We start from the raw sequence: 19,044 nt of genomic DNA, 5'->3' as shown, positions 1-19,044 counted from the left end.
AACTGGGGCCTTTGCACATACTGTGCAGAAGGCTTGACCTCTCAGTCAGCTTAATTTTTTCACTTATAGAAGCCCTTCCTCCACTTTTGTAGAACTTCTCTTTATACCGCCAGTTATTCTCAAGTAGAATGAGTATTTCTCTAGTTGGTATGCAATATAGACATGGTCCACTTATTTGCCTGCTGACTTTGCTTCCAGTCATTTCTACTCATTTCTGAATCCTCTTGCACATAGACATCACTCAGACCACTTTTGTGTGTTACTCTGTAGTGAATTGATGATCTCTAACATTTGTAAGGTATTTTGCACCATTAGCAGATTGTTTTATGCTCACCACAAACCTGTGAATAGGATTCGTTCTTCATCTTCGGACAGGAGAGCACTTGCCTCTTGAGTGTTGACACTAAAAGTAGGTGGACTCATGACCTATGTATGGCTCCTGATTCTTAATGAGTTGAAGTCAGAACAGAACTTAGCTGATTAAACGATCATGTTGTTCAAGGGCCACATTGGTAGAAACTTTTCAGTTCTTTACCTTTCTGCATATATAGAGAATGGTTTTATATTTGAGGGTATTAGGGTGGGACTTCATTGCCTATAGAAACAAAGCAAGGGATTAAAGCCATTATTCCCTGTTTACAGGACTGGCTTTGTTACTAGATGCTTTGTAGGTGCTAGGTGCTACATTCTATTCTTTGCTGGAAAATGATTTTCTGTTAAGGACTAGGTTGCTGACATTTTGTGTTTTATGTCAGGCAAAGTTTGTTCCAAATTAATCTTGCTATGATGGTATAATGATAGCCAAAAAAGATCCCTCAAATTACTAGAGTTTCAATAAAACTTTATTTTCCTAGGAGACACATACCTACTCTTCCAAAATATTCCCTGAGCCTTAGATGCTGGAGTGTTTTTTATCTATTACTATTGGGCTCTACAACATTGCATTTTGACTGGTTGTGTTTTCTGTTTTGATGAGGGATGAAGGCTACTCTTATCTGTCATATAGAGACAAATATTTAGAGTGTAGTTAGAGATGATGCTGGTTTAGTAAAATGTTAGAAGGAAGCTCTTCTCCAAGATCCATGACTTCAATGGCCCTGGGTAGTTTGATTAAGTTTCCAGTACTGGCCATGATTTGATTCTTAAGTTCAACTAGAAAGCTGTTAGCTACTACCAATATATGTATGTATGTAAGTGTGTGTGTGTGTGTATATATATATATATATATATATATATATATATATATAGTTAGAGTTATCGTGATACCCTGGTGGTAGTAGTGATTCATAGATATCAAAGCTGGTAGGACTGTTGTTTCTGTTCTCCTATGGAAGCTTGCATAGCATCATCAGATATATCCTTGAAGTCTCAGCAACACAGCTGTCTAAACAATAAACTTCTAAAATGAATGGGGAATACCCAAGTGACCTCAACCATATACAAAGAACTATAGAATTTCAAGAGTAGGATAAATAATCTTCTCTAAGGAAGAGCATATCAACTAGTTATCTGATATCAAATGGACAGTTCTGAAACATACATATACGTAACTTTATGCAGACTGAGTTTGTTATACATATGTATTTTAGAATATCTATCTATCTATCTATCTATCTATCTATCATCTATCTATCTATCTATCTATCTATCTATCTATCTATCTATCTATCTATCTATCTTTGATGAAATAAAATTAAGGAAAAACAAGACCATGGATTTGAAGAAAGGAGAGTTATACAGGAGAGGTTTGGGGGAGAAAGGAAAGGAGAGAATGACGCAATTATATTATAATCTCAAAAGAAACTATAAAAGAAAACCACTTTATTTTCAAAACCATGTGGGATCTGGATTTGGTCCAAGAACCACAGTTTGATCGCTTGTTTTACAGAACCTACGAAGGCAACACATATTATTTTATTCTTCCTTGTTTCTCAGTTTCTTCCCCTCATCTGTGTTTCTTCCTTCTCTCTTATTTCCTTGCTACTTTATTTCTTATCTTTTGACTGTGTGCTCAGCATGTATCCATTCCAACAAACTGTCTTTAAGTTATGGTGTTTTCATATTGCTGGTTTTATGCAATGTATAAAATTGAACACTGGGCCTGGAAAGGTGGCTCAGGCAAGAGAGTTCTTGATGCTCAACTCTGAGGACCTGAGTTTGCTTCCTCAGATCACTTGTGATGATGTGTTCTTGAGATCTCAGAGCTGGAGGGACAGAGACATGAATATCCTTGGGGCATTATGCCCAGGTATTTTAGCCAAATTGGTAAATTCTAGGTTCAATAAAAAACCTATTTCAAAATGCTGAAGAGAAACACAACAGAGAAAGACATCTACCTTTAACATCTGGCACTCTACATGCACATATACAATCATGTATATAAACACACACACACACACACACACACACACACACACACAGAGAGAGAGAGAGAGAGAGAGAGAGAGAGAGAGAGAATGCTCCATTAGAATCTCATTGCTGAGTGCTCTTAATTTTAAGACACTTGTTCCACATAAATTTTCATACTGTATTCTATTTTATTCTTGATGCCTTTTCTGACAACCTAGTTTGTGCTCTTTCTCTTTCTCTCTCTTTGTCTCTGTTTCTCTGCCTCTCTATCTGTCTTTCTCTGTCTCTCTCTCTCAGTATGTGTATGTTTCTGTCCATCTCTTTCTGTGTATGTGCAGTATGTGTCTAAATATATGTGAATGTCACAGGATAACTTCAGGTGTCATTCCTCAGATGCTGCTCTTTTTGACCTGGACCTTGTCTCTTTTTGACTTGGGAATTTATTACTAGGTGAGGCTGCATGACCAATGAGCCCCAGAGGCTTACCAGCTTCTACCTACCCAATGTTAGGGTTACAAGTACATACCACCACACCCAGTGTCTTCTTCTTCTACATAGGCTCTAAGGATCAAATACAGAACGTTGCAACTTAACCAATGCCACCCTGCCCCACCCCCATTTCTCTTGCTAGAGTTGAGTGTTTGCTACTGTCATTATGGTGATTCACACTTTCTCTCTGGTAGGATCAGATTTTGCTCTTCTTGTCTCTATGAACCAAGCCATTTTGCATGGCTTCCTACTTTCATCTTGTACAGAGATAGCTGCTTTGGTGATATTATTTCCATGATGTGTATCTATCTGATGATTGTAATTTTCCTTCCAGATATAACTGGGACTGGTTTTGCCCAGTCTTGTGAGAAGTGACAAGAGAATATAGAGATCTGAATGACAGAGTTTGTGTTATTGTATGGCCAGTCTGATAGAGAAGAGATGGCAGAAATTCTAATGCTGTGTCAAGAACATGCTGGTGGAGTCAGACTTGGGAAAGTTGATTTCAAGATGAGAGTAACATCAGAGACAGCTCTAGTTTTGCCTCTAAGTTTTATTTTCCTATGTATGAGTTCACTGTAGCTTCACTGTGTCTGGTGGCAATTCCAAAACCTTCTGCATCTTCAGTCTTCTTTTGAAAACTTTCATGTGTTTACTACATTTTTCAATCACACTTTTCACTAGTCCCAACTATTGGCTTCTGTTAGTCTTTCTTGCATATAGCATGCCAGTTTTGCCTCCATGCCTAATGTTCCTTACCATGTTACCAAGTGTGTCACCCCTAATAGGACAGTTAGCCTCAATGATTCACAGTTTCCTCATGTTTAAAATAAAAGTTTGAATATTTACTTTTATACTTGTTCATTTAAGAATTGTAAGAATTTTCTGAAATATTACACTGAAAACATCTTCCCCAACCTTTGACACTCAGTACGTCCACTGAAACCGCCCATTTTTTTTTCTCCTTGGATCTTCTCTTCTTGCTTTCTACCTGTCTGAATCTTAATCACATTTCTAGACTGACTTAAGTTTTTGTAGCCGTCTGAAAATTTCTATAACCTTTTCAGCCAACTGCTGGCTTTTATCCTGTTCTTAAGAAGCTAATAAACAAAGGCTTAGGATACAATATGCTTATTTTTGGCTCTATTCTGCTATGTGTCTGCTTTATGCTTTCCGTTTATGCACACTTGAGTCTAAGCCTGCCTCTCTCAATAAGCGGTCCTAAGATCTGAAGCTGCTGACCTCCCGTGAGCTTCTATTGCCTCATTGGTAGAATTAGACTAAGAATAATGTCCCTGGTGATAAAGTTACCATCCAGTTTCTTTTTGGTTATAAGTCCTTAGAAAACTTATGATCAAAAATAGTTGTTATTTATGTGCATCTTTTTTCTTCTTTTCCCACCTGGCATCATGATGGGCATCAGAAGGCAATCCTGTTGGTACTTTTATTGTTCTACCACAGTATACAGAAGAGCGCATTAAATACTTTCCGAATAAAAGGTGACAAGTTACTTCCAGGTGGATTTTGAGGATTAGTGGGCCATGGGTTAAATCTTTGGCCAGATAAAGCTACCATCCATCCCTCTATCTATCAGTAAATGTACATTTTTATAACATGACTACCTTCATTTCTTGCACCATTGCCATCACTGTTACTATTGTCAACTAAGGCAGACAGACTGCATGCTCACTCCAACTCGATAATGCTGGATTGAGAAGAGAAAATCTACCACAGGGATATCTCCGTAAACGTTCTGGGCTTAAGACTAGGCGATTGAACCTTGGAACTAATGCAAACATCTATAAATGCACTCTCTGGATGCTGGAAGGAAGCTAGAGCGATTGTGATTTCTTTCAGCAACTTCTGCCTTTTTGCTTCTATATTCTTTATCACCCTGGAAACAGATGACCATTTGGCAGTAAGTTTGAATTTAATGCTAAGTGCACTGACTCAAAATCAAGGTTGTCCTCTTATTTCATTGGCTGCTAGCATGTTTTCTTTCTCTTGACTTATCACTAAGCAGCACTGGATCACTGGATCCACTTCACTGAAGGTACATAGTGCACATTTCTTTCAGGCTTTTATTGATACAGTACTAATACAATGAGTTACAAAAAAAATGGGGTATTTTTTTTAGGTGGGGAGTGACTGGAAAATAAACTTATGATCTCATAATAAAATGTAAATTTCTACAACTGAACAATACCCTAAGCTCCTATTTAATCATGATTTCACTTATGTGTAAATAAAGTGCTTTCTCTTTCTAGATGAGAAAACAAAAGCACTCCAGTGGTTACTTATATGTAACACAATAAAATAAAATAAAGTCACACAATAATAGCTTTAAGATACTTGCGTTACCATTCTTGTATTCTTGCCTTCTTTTCTTGTAATTCAGATTTCCAGCTGAGATTAGCTACCCCCGAATCATTTGTTAAATGTGTGCCCCTTGTCAGACAGTGTAGTTGCTGCCAGTGATGGGGGAAACAGAAGAGTTAGGTGCGCTTCCTGTCCATTAAACTTCCAAGACCATTTGGGGTAGGAAAAACAGATTACTTCATCAGAATGTGATGCCTGTTCATTAGTCACATATCCAGAGTGTTAGAGCTGCAAAGGGAGGGGTGCGGCCTCCTGACTCTGCAGGAAATTGTCACAGAATAGCAATAGCAATCGAACATAAAGATGGATAGATGGGGGTGTGTCAAGTGGAACAGTGGCTGAGACACACCGAAAGACGGAAACTGGAATCGTGAATAAGCTCAGACATGGTGAAAGAAAGTCTCCTATTAGTGGAATACAATGAAGATAGCCATCTTCATTGCAAAATGTTTTCTTCAGTGGCTAGGAACCAGGCACAGATATGTCACATTAGGGGTGTGGCCATAATCCATTAGGGCCAAGGCAAATCGGACTTTTATTTCTTTTTCAACTTCCCTCAGTGACCTTGTCACCTGAAATGAAATTTCCTTGCCAAATGTGCTGTGACAATCATCCTTCCTTCACCTTTTGGAAACGTTTGTCTCCCAGGAAGCATAGCAAATGTGTAATCCACCACATGCCCTAGCTTCTGCAAGAGCCTACTGCTGGAGTAGGCACAATATTGTGTCCATATGTGTATCATATGCCCCAGTGTCCTCTGTCCTTAAGGAGCTGGCTGCCTCTTCCAGCTGTCTGAGAGTCAAGATGACAAATGGCATAGGCTGTGGCTATCAGGGAATATGACCCCAGAGAGGAGCCAGGATTCTCTAGGATTGCCCATAAAGAACTTCTGTGTTCTTGCTCAGCTCTCCTGTGTCTAATTCATTTATTAAGCTTGAGGGAGCTGACAGTGTTCACAAGGCTGTTTCCTCTACCTGTTGTATTGCTGTGTTGTAACGTCAAGGCTGCTTTTCACTTGAGAGCTAGATGGCGCAATCACAGGGAGAGTGTTCAACTTGTGGCTTCCTTGTTTCCCACAGCCCTGGAGGAGGCCTCCTGGAGCCAGTGGAAATTTCAGTGAGGAGAGGAGTTTCCTGGCTGCTGTTTGCTTTGGAGCATACGGGGAGATCTTTGTGGCTATTTCAGTGTGTCATTGAAGGATACTTTTCTTTTCAATGACAATATGGGAGAGTAAAGAGCCCTGGATTAAAAATGAGAAAAGAGAAGTGAAAGAGAACCAAACGGGAAAGAAATATTGCAATTTTTATCTTAGACTCATTGTTCCTCTCAGGCAGTGTCCCAGGTTACGGTGCCCCATGGTGGGTCTTGTGAAACTGGCTTATTCCTGATGACTCTTAATTAATAAGATTTTGTTGAATCTTAAAGGACATCAGGTAATGAGGAAGACTTCTAGGTTGTAAAGTGGGTTTTTTTTTTTGAATTTGTTCAATGTTCAGTGTTTAATTTTCTTTTAAAACAGTTAAACATTGTCATGGTTTCCTGTCCCCCTGCCAGTAAATAGATCCCAACTAGTCCTTTTAGGATATTTTTCCCCCTTTGAGTCAATGGAAAGATAACGCTTCATCTTTTTTGAACTTAGACATAATGCTTCTTTTGTTATCTCAGTATTTATGTATCTTATACATAGAGCGAAGCCCCTGCAGGTATCCGGTATGACTTTATTTTCCTTTCTGCTTGGTGTGACATGGGCGGTAAAGAACACAGTCTGTTTTATCAACCTTAACTGAATTTCCACTTGCAGTCTTTATAAATAAAAAAAACTTTTCTTAACTGATCTCACTTGAATGAATAAAGAGCATATAGCTCTCAGAAAATTCATGAACTGGGATCATGTTTATTCTATGATTACAAACTGCATAATGCCTTTATTTAAACTCAATGATCAGGGATTTATATTGGTCCTTAATGCAGCACAATGGGATATGATTGTTTACAGCATTTGTGTAGGAATATGTGTTCTTTTTATTCTCAGAGAGTCACAAGATGATAATTATCCTGGGACATCTGCCTCAAATCATGGATGTAGGATGGAGATCAGTGGTTGCTTCCATTGGCCACCAGTCTGGGTCTGTTGGCCTTCTCACAGCCAAGCTGGCCATGCCATTTGAATTCTTCCCAGGGAGATGGGAATGGCCACAGAAACGATATGTAGCATGTTGCTCCTGGGCTATTAAAACCCTTTGTTGTGAGTGGTCCCACCTTCTCTTTTAATTCTGTGGTTTACAAAAACAGAACACAGCATGAAGCTGCATGGAAAACAGAAACAATAGGGCTATGGCATCAAACTCCTTTAGGAAAGAGCACAAGAATGTCTTAGGCCTTGTGGATGATGTAGTCTTAGTCAGTTGTTGTAGTTAGACAACACCAAGTTGATATGATAATGACCTAATGCTTACCACATCCAGGAAAGACCTCCCCCCGCCCCATGTCAACATTTAAGCTCAAGTTCTTAGTCCACACTTTCCAAAAGTACTCACTACTGGAACATTTCCTCTTTTTGATTAACTTGGTTTTGAACCTGAGCAGCATTAACTCTGGCTGATTTCATGCAAGGGACATCACAAGGACAAATGTCTGATTTCAGAACAAATGTCTAGTCATTGGATAAGAGGTCCCTCAGCAGTTCTAGAATGGGAAATGGGGGTGGTTCTCCTATTACTGTCCTAGTATCTTTGCAATCCTTTCTTACCTACTATGGGATAATTGATGGACTTGTGGGCAGATAAGTAAAGGGGAACTGGTTTCCTCTTCTGTTTCTTTCTCTTTATAGCAGAGAAACACATTTTCCTTAACAACAATGTTGAAGAGTTCTCATTATAGAAACAAAAACTATTTTTTTATTTAAGGACCAGGGATAAGGGGCTCAACAATATCTTTCAGGGTGGCTGGTTGAGGAGGAAGAGGAAAGAGGCATATCAAATGTTGGATGCTATCTCAACTTAGCATCTTTAAAGAGAGGCACTAGAAAGAAATAGGAAATCCATGAAACCAAGCATGAGAGTGTAGAAAAGAGCTGTCACAACATTTTAGGGCATGCTGCAAGGCATGCCACATTTTTTATGATATTTTGAAAGCTCCATATGAATGGAGAACTCTCTGGTGTGCTCCCACACTCCTCAGGTTGTCTTCCAAGGTGACACTGATCACGGTTATTGATTTTTGTCATTTCTTATTTTCTGCTTGAGTCCAAAGTTCCTTGACGTAGGGTCCTGGTTATGAGCAATATAGTAACAATGGCTAGGTCTTCCATAGCCCACTCACCGATCATTTGTCCTGTAGTTAATCAGTTGTTGGCCAGGACTGTTCGCTCTAATATCTGCAGTAGCAGTTGACACTATTTATTCTCCTTCTGTTCTGCACTGTTAATTTTCCAGCTCATCTCTGACTGCAGTGTTCCTTCCTTGGACCAGTCTCATTCTCACCCAGGAGTGACATTGGTTCATCTCATTGGCCTGCCTGTGGTCCAACACTCTCACTGCAGGGCTGATGGTGCGTATCACGATTGGAGATTGTAGAACTGTTTCACAGTGCAGTGCTGGGATGCTAATACAACTGCAATGACTCTATGTTCTGCTATGTCTACAGGAGTTCCAATATGTGACAGATGCAACTCACATCAATACATAGACACACATCGAATCCGCAGCATTTGAGGTAGCTGCCTTTATTTTTCCTTGCCTCTTAAACTTGAGAAAAAGAGGGAAGGGACTCTGATAGGGGTGTTCATAACCACATGGTCAACACTGAGACTAAATTACTGCTGGAAGAAGTTCTCTTCACTTTTAGGGGTTAGGGCACTGAACTTAGAAAATTTGTAAAGAACGGTGACTTTTTTTTTTTTTTTTTGCTCTCTTTAAACTTGAGTTTGGTTCACTCATTCATTCCAAGGATACATAGAAGAAAATTTTATTCCTATTGCTTCTCAGAGTCCTAGGTTCCAGATATATAGTTTTAAATTAAGTTATTAGGATCTGTGGGTCTCCCCAGTTTTGCTTTATGGAGGGAGACAGACCATGAAGAACAATATACTTAAAAAGCTAATAATATGTTATAACAGATAATGAACTTGGGGGGGGGGTGGGGGATCAAGGAAAGTATGTTAGTGGCTAAGAGCCAAGAAGTAAAAACAAACCAAGGAAGTTCCGGAAGTGTGGGAGCTGGGAACAGCAGCTCTTGTTGGCAAAGACAATTGCCAATGCAAATGTGGGAACAAGCTGGGCAGGTTTGCAAACAGTGAGTCTGAAACACAGCAGAGGATATAAGCAGCTTGGGTCAGGGCTCAGTCATGCCCTTTGCAGGCAGAGTTCTTACTTTATTCTGTAATAGAAAATCACTATGTTCTTTTAGACAGAGTGTGAAGTGATGATCTCTGATTTGTCAACTTATTACCATTCCCTGTGGAGACGCATTGCAGGATCAATGTTGGAGGCAGACAGAGGAAAGGTGTGGGCTTCATACTTGCTGAACATGAAGACATAGGGGCAGCACTACATTTTAAGGGGTTTCTGGAAAGAAGTGCTGGCATTAGGAGAATTGTCACATTCTATTTGGGTAAAATGACAGAAAAGAAAGAGAGCCGCAATTTCCTCTGCGAGTGGGTGCTTCCTTTTCCTTGAGAATACCTGCTTTCTGTTGCTATGTTTTAGGCTACAGAATGTGACATTAAATAATACTAATAAACAGAGTTGGACAGAGACAGACATAAATCAAAGCAGGTCACACAGGACTGACAGAGCAGTTATGTCCATACCTGAGCATTTTGTGGAATGCTGATGGGTCTTGTACCATCCCTGCTATTTCTAATGAGATACCTGGCAGAACGTATCTGTATATCCACATCTCCCTTCTCACTCATCCATAGGATCTGTCCTTGTTCTCCTTACCCCATAAGAAATGTGTTCCATAATCAGACTTCTTTAAAATCTGCGACAAACTGATGGAGCTGGGAAAGGAGACAAAGTCAGAGAGATTGAAGGGAGCTTCAAGGTGGGCTCATCCTTTTGTAGCCCTGCATCCCTGGGTCAACAATCCTAGCAAGAGGTTTCTGAGGGTGTGCACCTGATGCTTGTCTGACTTGCAACATCCCTGATGTTCTCTCTAATGGCAATGATCCTTGAAAGAGCCCATAGTGATGGAATGTGTGGGACTTTCTCAGATGTGTGGCCATTCTGGAAGACGAGAGAAAGGCTTAATATGGCTGTTTAGTATGCCCCAGAGCTACGCTTTCTTCTCAATGGTGTGAAGTAAAGTATCTCACATCGACAAGCTTCACATTCAACCTGATTGTACCCTGAGACACTATTTGTTATGGCTGTATCTACGCTCTTAGCTAGGCTCGTCACTTTAGCTCATACCACCCCACCTCCGCCTCCACCCCATTATTAGTTAACAGTTGATCACTAGAAAATGTAGAGATTTTGGAAAAATACAGAATGGGGCAGAATTATAATAAATGTCTCATTATTCTGTGTTCCAGAGGGAAGCTGTTTATTTATTTATTTATTTATTTATTTATTTATTTATCCATCCTCTGTGCATTTGTTTGTTTGTTTGTAGAGCTGAATTTACACTGTATGAACAATTGTTTTACCCTGCATCTTCCCTTCTACCTAAGTCTCCACAGCCCTTTATGTTCTATTAAACACTCTTGGTAAGCTGCCTTCTAATCTCTAAGGCAGACAATCAGGAGGAGCTACTCAGCATTGCAGATACTGGAGCCATCAATCCAAACATGGTCCCTCTAGTCTGGCAACCGTGGCCATGTTCTCATTTGTTCTAGCTCCGTGGCTTTAGTTCTAGCAAGCTTTGCTTTTCTCAGCCACCAGAATCCCAGTAAGGTCTGTAGGAAAAAAGAGAAAAGATCCACACTGTTGGAATGTAGCTCCGTGTGTTTATATAGTCTCCCATTTCAGTATCTTAATGCAGCACAGAAATCTTGTCTGCCTTTTACAAAGGGGCAACCAGAGAGATGGCATCCGTTTGTGTGGGGAAATGTAAATCTAGAGCTAAAGTCTTCACATTTCAAACCAAGGTGCCAATTAAAAAAAAGAAAAAGGTTATTGGGACTGGGAAGATAGCTTGTCTGGTAAATTCACCACACAAGCATGAGGTCAGATCCTCTTCACCAATTAAAACTCAGGAAAGGAAGGAATGGAGGAAGTGCCTGTCCCCTCAGGACTGGGGAGGCAGAAACAGGAGGTTTTCTGAAGCTTGTTGTTCACAGCCTAGTCAAATTGGCCAGCTCCAGTTTTAGTGAGACACCATTGAGTTCTGGCTTGCAAACACACACACATACACACACACACATACACACACACACACAAACACACACACAAACACACACAAAAACAAACACACAAACACACACAAACACACACACAAAGATACACACACAAATACAAACACACACACAGAGGGGAGACATGTGTTTGCTTATTTACACACACACACACACACACACACACACACACAAGGAAAGTACTACTTGATCAGTTATTACATGGCAAGTGTAAGACACCATTTGATGGCCCATGGTTGCAAAGGACTTATATAAATTTGTTCACAAAGCTATTTGCTAAAACAGCTAAAGCTTCAAGGAACTCATCTCAAAACTTTCTTCATCTTAAAAGTTAAAACATTGGCAAGAACCCACCCAAGCTTTCTATAATATATAATGTTGTCTTCTTCGCACATTATGAGGTTTTTCTCTGTACTCCAGCCCAGTGTCTCAGATATTAGCAGTGGTTTTGCAATTAGACCATTTGGATTTCAACCCACGAATCATTATTTACCTAGTGCAGCCATCTCCCTGATGATCCCTGATGGAGCTGATAATGACATTTGGTTGTAGCTTTTGGTGAATGCTAAATATAATAACACATGTAGTATTCTTAGTATACTCCTTAGCACATGTTCAAAATGCAAAGCCTTGTCTTATACTAGTCAAAACAAATAGTCTTATTGATAGATGAGCACTATTTTAATTGCTTTATATATGTCTAAATTGTTCTATAAATTCTACTTCAAACAAAAGGGACTTAGAGTGGCTTGTAGTTCCCAGTCTGTCATAGAGGAAGAGTGACTGTGGCCAACACACAGAAAAGCCGGCCATATGCATCTATGAGGAAGTCTCAGGAAGCAAACCTATTAATTCTGGAACTCAGGTCTCTCTCTTCTTTTTATCCAATCTAGGACCTCAGAACAGGGAATCATGCCAACTACTTTTAGGGTAAGTCATCCCCAGCTCAATTATTCTTATCAAGATCATTCCTCACAGGCATGCATATTTCCTAAGGGGTTCTACATTCTGTCAAATGGATAATCAATACTAAGCATTGATAACATCAAAGAGACTCGTGTACTCAAAAGGAGATTATCTTTCTTTACAATTTTGCGAGGAGGTAGGCACTGTTCCTTTTTAACATCTAAGGAAGTAGAAGAGATTAAGCCACTAGTTCCCATGGAAACCAGGCCTGGTCAGATATGGTATCATTTGTCCAGATAGAACAGATGGGAACTGGAATACTAGCAATGTCTTCCAGAACACATGCAAGTCTGGGTGGTGTACAGGACAGAAGCATCTTGTGTTCTCCCCCATGTTTCTTCTGAGAATCATGGGCTCTAGTAAGGAATGCTATTAGAGAGGAAGAGGAAAGGCTCCACAATATATCCTGGTGTATACTCTATACTACTTGTGTGTTACTGTTACCATGGGGCTTGATATCCTAAGCTTTCTGTCACTGCGACTATGCTGGTTAGCTTGTGGAGAACATACAGGTTCCTTTGGCACAATGTCAGAATATTCTTAGTTTTAAGAGCATAAGTTATACATCCTGCAACTAATTCTTTCCCACTAGATTGGACATTTCCCTTAGACAGTAAGTTCTACAGACTTTCCATTCTCAGCTCCTTGTGGTTTCAGCTTGAAGAAGGTTTTATAGTATAGGGAGGAGCAGAGTACATGGCTGAATGAGGGCCATGCTTCATTACTGAAGACAAAAGGTTTTTCTCTGTCTCTAGTTCTGTGAGTAGTTACTGTTCACTGCCAGGAACCATCTCCTGTGTATGTTCTTCTGCCACAGCATTTTGTTCAGGGGGTCTTCAGCTAGACTCTGATGACGGAAGTGGAAAGAAGACACTCATCTTGACTAGACCCAGTGGAGGTCATAGGGCCCTGATTCATGATTTGGGATTAGAGAAGGAAAGGCATTTATACAGTCATCCAATCCTCCTGTGTATCATGTATTCACTTAGCTAACATTTGTTGAGCTTGCTTCATGCCAAGCTCAGGGTGCCTGCTAGTGACTCAACAGCCAAGGGAAGGCCTTGGTGTAGTGGATGATTTATGCAAGTTTGGCAAAGTGCAAAAGAAACTCAAGAAGGGTAACAAGGTAGAAATGTAGAGAAGAAAGAATGACATAACAGAGCAGCAGAGACAAAATCAATGAAATGCTCCAATTCTTATAGGAAGAGAGCCATGATGATTTCCGCTCAGTGCTTAAGAACCGACTAGCCAGGATTCCCTCACCACAGAAGGAATTTATGCAACTACAGGTAGAACAGACTCATCTACTCATCCAATCAGGTAAGGTACCTTGCTCTATGATTGGATGTGTTTATGCCCATATCCCTGTATTTTTATCAGTTCTCCATATATGTAGTAGATCAAAAATTCTTTGCAAACCCTTTAGTGAATTAATATAGGGCAGAGCTGAACACTGGTCTTTGAATATGTGATACAAATTTAAATTCTTCCTGACAGTGGAGCACAAACATGTATTTAATAATTAATGGATGTCAGAGATGAACTCTGAATTAGAGCTGATTACAGCCACATGGCTGACACCCTCTATTCATTTCTTATATACTACATGCCAGCATAGATTTGCAGAATTTTGAGCTTATTTGTATAGCTGCAGCAGATGAATGGGGCTGCGTATAGCTTCAGCTCTGTTCTACCTGGCACTAATTCGCTTAATGGCTCAACAAATGTATGGGCCCTAGTACTGGGTGATGAGCATTCTTCTAAGACCTGCTGCTTGAGAATATGTAGATCACTGGAGGAAAAAGAGAATGAAACAGGGAGCTGATATGATTTATTCATTGAACATTTTCAGAGCACAGTACAGCAGATGCTATCATAGACTTCAGCCCAAGACACAGTCCTGTCTATTGAGGGCCCTCTCCTGGGGGAAAGTTCTCTAGATCTCTTTCCTTGCTCAAATGAAGCATCTTATCTCTGTTACCCATGTGTTCACACGTGTGTTTGATTTCTTTAATGATTTTGTTTTTCTGTCTATAACCTCTGGAACCTGTGTGCTTCTTTAGGGTAGAATTGCCACCATGTTCAGGTTCAGCTTAGACTCTAGTCTCCAGGAAAAAACTTAGAGCCGAGCAGATGGACCCAGGAGCAGGACAGCATGGATATCTTTCTGAGTCTTGTAGACTGGGCAGTATGAGTTTGAGAACAGGGAATGATTCTTTTTTTGGGGGGTGGGTGGGTGGGTGGGAATGCACACCACAGATGCATATACATGCAAGAAACTGGGATTGGGAACTGATACAGGTTTTGCTAGGAAACTAAAGGAAGTTTTAAAAAGATCCCTGGGGAGTTTTTCTTGCCCATAGTGGCCTCTGTCCTTTATTTATCCTGCTTGTCCAGAGCAAGTGCCTGGGAGACTCTGCTGGCCTGATATTGAGTGGGTTCCCAGTCCTCATGACTTCTGGCAACCCATTTTATAGGTGAGGATCTTGAGGCTCAGAGATGAGAAGTATGTAATGGGGGCAGAGCCAGCCCAGTTTCGGTTGCTGCCCTCAAATATAGCTGCCGCTTCATTCCCTGTGTTCTCTTGCCAGCTGCAGATTCAGAGGTTCCTGCCAGCCCAGAGAGGATTTCCTTTTGGATAGCGTTCAGATTGGTCAGACGTGTTGCTTCCTTATCTATTGCTGTTGTTGAAGAGGAGCCAGCTGGGCCTGTGGGTTTCCAAGATGCAAATAGACAGCAAGACAGGACGAAGTCTCCTCTAATTAGAAAGACACTCTTCCTGCTCCAGTTTGCATGGAAAGCAGACAATCCTATATGGAGACCAGGGAACTGAAGGTTAGGTATTAAAAAAAGACATGGGAAGAAGGGATGAGGTTAGGATGACATTTATTGGAGGAATGGGGGTCATGCCCATCCTTGCCCCAAATTAAACATCTTCCTTCAAAACACACACACACACACACACACACACACACACACACACACACACACACCACATATACACACACAAATATAGAAACTTAACACACATATACATGCACACACACATGCACATACATGTGCACACACAAATGGGGAAACAAGCACACACACAAATAAGACACACACAGACACACACACACACACAGACACCACAACATATAAATTAATATACTCACAAATCCAAAATAAAGGAGTAAAGCCAGGAACATTTGGGTAAGAACTTGAGCTAAGGTCTTTAGGTTTCCTTAGATAGCCTTTTATTAACAGAGGATAGCTTAAATACTAGACTTATTTTCTAACTGGTACAGATATCTTATAATGGACAGATTTTAGAATAGCTTAGAGTGGGAGCAGCTTGAACCCAAGGATATACTAAGAATTGGTATTATATGTTGGACTTAGAGCATCCTGAATTTCTGGCTTCAAGACACATTAGCTTTGTGATTCTAGCAAGGTGTTTGATGACTCTGAACTGAAATTTCTTCATCTTGTAAAATAAAGGTGATATCTGCATCACATGCCTCAGATGATTAAGTAGAATACAGAACAGTAAGATTGAATCATGGTGTCTGGCATACTCTGGACATTCAAGGGCATGTGACCTCTAAGAACTGATTGTCTTTGCCAGGGTGGAGTGAATTAGTTTCTGGGGTCGGGTACTTTCAGCATTAAAAGAGAGTCAATTATAGGTTAACTAGAAATGTTTTCTTATTTGGGACACCGCTGATTCTAAGAGTGAGATAGATTCCCCCAAGTGAGGGAGGGGCAGAGGAACTCCTCTTATTTTTTGGTTAAGTAATTTGACCTAAAAAAGGAAATGTGAAGGATTGAGGAGACTCCATGTTTCTTCATTCAAATGCTGACTGTAAGATCACTAACCAGTGTAAAGATCCTAAAAGGGAGGCTGAATGACTTGGCGGTCCTCCACAGATATGATATATCATTTCTCTGACTATCATCCTGGGCACTATTTTTGGTGACTCCATTGTTCTATCTGGGTCTTTTTCCTAATTTGGGGGGAAAAGACAGGCTGGGGAGCAGTATCAGCATATACTTATCCTGGTGTTTACTGTTCACAGATGTGGATTTATGTCAATCTCTCCTGTGATATGTTCCATAGTGGAGCAAGGAGGGGGGTGTTATCATTATCCTCTGTGCTTGTTTTCGTCAATTTTCAGATATAGAAACCAGTGTGTAAGGGAGACAGCATATGCTGTCTTAACACACAGCTAGGAAGTAGTTCTAATAGAACTCCAGCCAAGAACTTTTGAATCAATGGTCTCTTTGTAGTGACATTTTTCTTTCTTGCTAAGCAAGTAGTTGCACACTTCTTTGTCATCTTACTCAAATGTATATGCTCTCCTCTTGGGCTAAGAGACAAAGTACCACAATGGGAAGGTCCTGAGTAAAGGGCCTCCACTAAACTGGTCTCTCAAGCCATCTTCATCACCTGTGCTGTCTTCAGTGATAGGAGAAAATTACAAAGTCTTACTTTTTTATCAGGAAGAAAAAAGATTCTCTAACCCCCGTGGAATAGTGAAGCAGGGTGGGAGGGTGGGTGCTTAGTGACTGCTCATGGGAGAGGTTATCAAAATGGAAAAAGATTGTTTCATGTGTACACTTTACGTTGAACAAAACTTTTAGTTTAAGGGAAAGGACTAATATGCATCTCATTCCTCTCCTCGGTGTGTGTGTGTGTGTGTGTGTGTGTGTGTGTGTGTGTGTGTGTGTGTGTGTGTGTGTGCGTGCATGTGTGAGCACGCACGCACAAAGCTAATTATGATCCAACGAGTCTGCTGAAAACAATAGTTAATTGGTTTTTAAAATACTTCCATTAAAAAAATGCCTGGGATTCTGGGGAGTCTGCAGGAGGGATTGCTGATGATTGATTAGTTGCAAAGTCAACCTTTAATTCACTGCACCAGGCATTATACTACAAGGGAAGTCAAGTACCATCTAATATAAACAAAATCAATGAATACTTTACATCCTTGCTATTGTCTGGAGGGCAGGAGGATATGTAAAACTCTTCTAGGAGAAAGTAGTTGAAAATTATATTAGTTAACTTTCTGTAGCTGTGACCACACTACTGTTTAGAACAATTTAAACCATGGAGAAGGACTTATAGTGCACATGGTCATAGAAGGTGCCGTCCATGCTTGACTGACATTTTTCATTTGAGGAGAACATCATGGGAGTGGATATCTGTGCAGAAGGCTTTTCTCCTAATAGTAGACAAGACTGACTGTAAACCAGGTGTAGCCAACATCACCTCACCAGTGACTAGTTTTCTCCAGGTCAGCTTCAGCTCCCAGTCTTCACCACCTCAGAAAGTATTTCTAGTTACTAGGACCCAAGACTCCACACATAAATGTATGGGGAAAACATCTATTTTCAACTATAACAAAACCTTTTAAGTTTGACTTCTGCTCAAGTCAACTGATGCTATCACATGTTGAGATTTATTAACTGAATAAATATTCATTTACACAAGTTGTATCCTAGACCATAATAGTTTGATTTGCATAAGAAAAGGAGGCTAGGGTTATGTGGGAATGTTTTCTTAATAGAAGTCCAAGTTCAACTTGTTCAGGGTCACATGGATGCATGCCAAACACAACTGCTCTTCCATGGGCCCAACTCAAGGTACCACTATCGCATCCTAGGTCAGTTTTCTGCCTTCAGCTCTGCCCTCCATTATTTTTTTGTAGGTAGAATGACCCGTCCAACACAAACATGTACACCTGCTCCAACTCTCCATGGAAGATCATCTTGCTTCCTCACTGTACTTAGAATAAAGCAGTTTCTCACACAGCGCCATGACACCTGCCTTATCTTTTATGTCTGATGTCTTCCTTGCTCACTTCTGACTTCTCACGGCTTTTCTTGTAGTTTCTTCAATGTAATGCCCCTTTTACTTGCAAATATCAGCGCACTGCTAAGGAAATGCTCAAGCTCTGTTTTTTGCTCAGAGCATTTGCCAGTTTGTAATTGGGGAAGCAGCTGAGGTTACACATGGTCACATGGTCACTCTCATGAGTTTCAGTAGAAGAACTTTATCACTTATTGCTTTTAGGGATAAAAAGGAAAACCCATTGAAGATCACACAAGGACAGAAGTTCAAAACTTCCAGTGCCCTTGGGAAAAGAAAAGCACCAGTGTTTCCTGTCTTTCCCTACTTGTTCCAGCTCTCATTCTCTCTTCCCCTTCCTTGCACTTCTCTTTGATTCTGTTCCTAGTTAGATATATTCTACAAGGTAGAAAAGATTGCCTACATTCATTTCTTAGTTACTTGGGTTGTTCTTATGAGACTTGTCTGACACAGGCTATCCATGGAATCAATTTACACAAATCCTAGGTATTGTGAATGGGAGTGGAAACATTCCCCAACCTCTAAATCAGGTATTTATTCCCTATTCAAATGAAATGGTGTTTAACATTAAAGTAAATGCATACAGACTTTAGTAGAACTTGTTGTAGTAATAGATTGTTAGTGAGGAATACAAGAGGCATGGGGAGAC

General features: G+C 40.3%; 1 long non-coding RNA gene across 1 annotated transcript; it reads left to right on the top strand.

Moving 5' to 3' along the window:
* The first annotated feature begins 1,231 nt into the window (after positions 1 to 1,231).
* Positions 1,232 to 17,047, top strand: LOC120093671 (uncharacterized). The gene is made up of 4 exons (XR_005487154.2): positions 1,232 to 8,766; positions 8,863 to 8,931; positions 12,469 to 12,505; positions 13,744 to 17,047. It is a non-coding gene; the product is annotated as an uncharacterized LOC120093671 (long non-coding RNA).
* Positions 17,048 to 19,044: the final 1,997 nt, after the last annotated feature.

Source organism: Rattus norvegicus, chromosome 7 (genome assembly GCF_036323735.1).
Source record: "Rattus norvegicus strain BN/NHsdMcwi chromosome 7, GRCr8, whole genome shotgun sequence".
Classification (NCBI taxonomy): Eukaryota; Metazoa; Chordata; class Mammalia; order Rodentia; family Muridae; genus Rattus; species Rattus norvegicus.
This window is presented reverse-complemented; position numbering and strand designations above follow the sequence as displayed.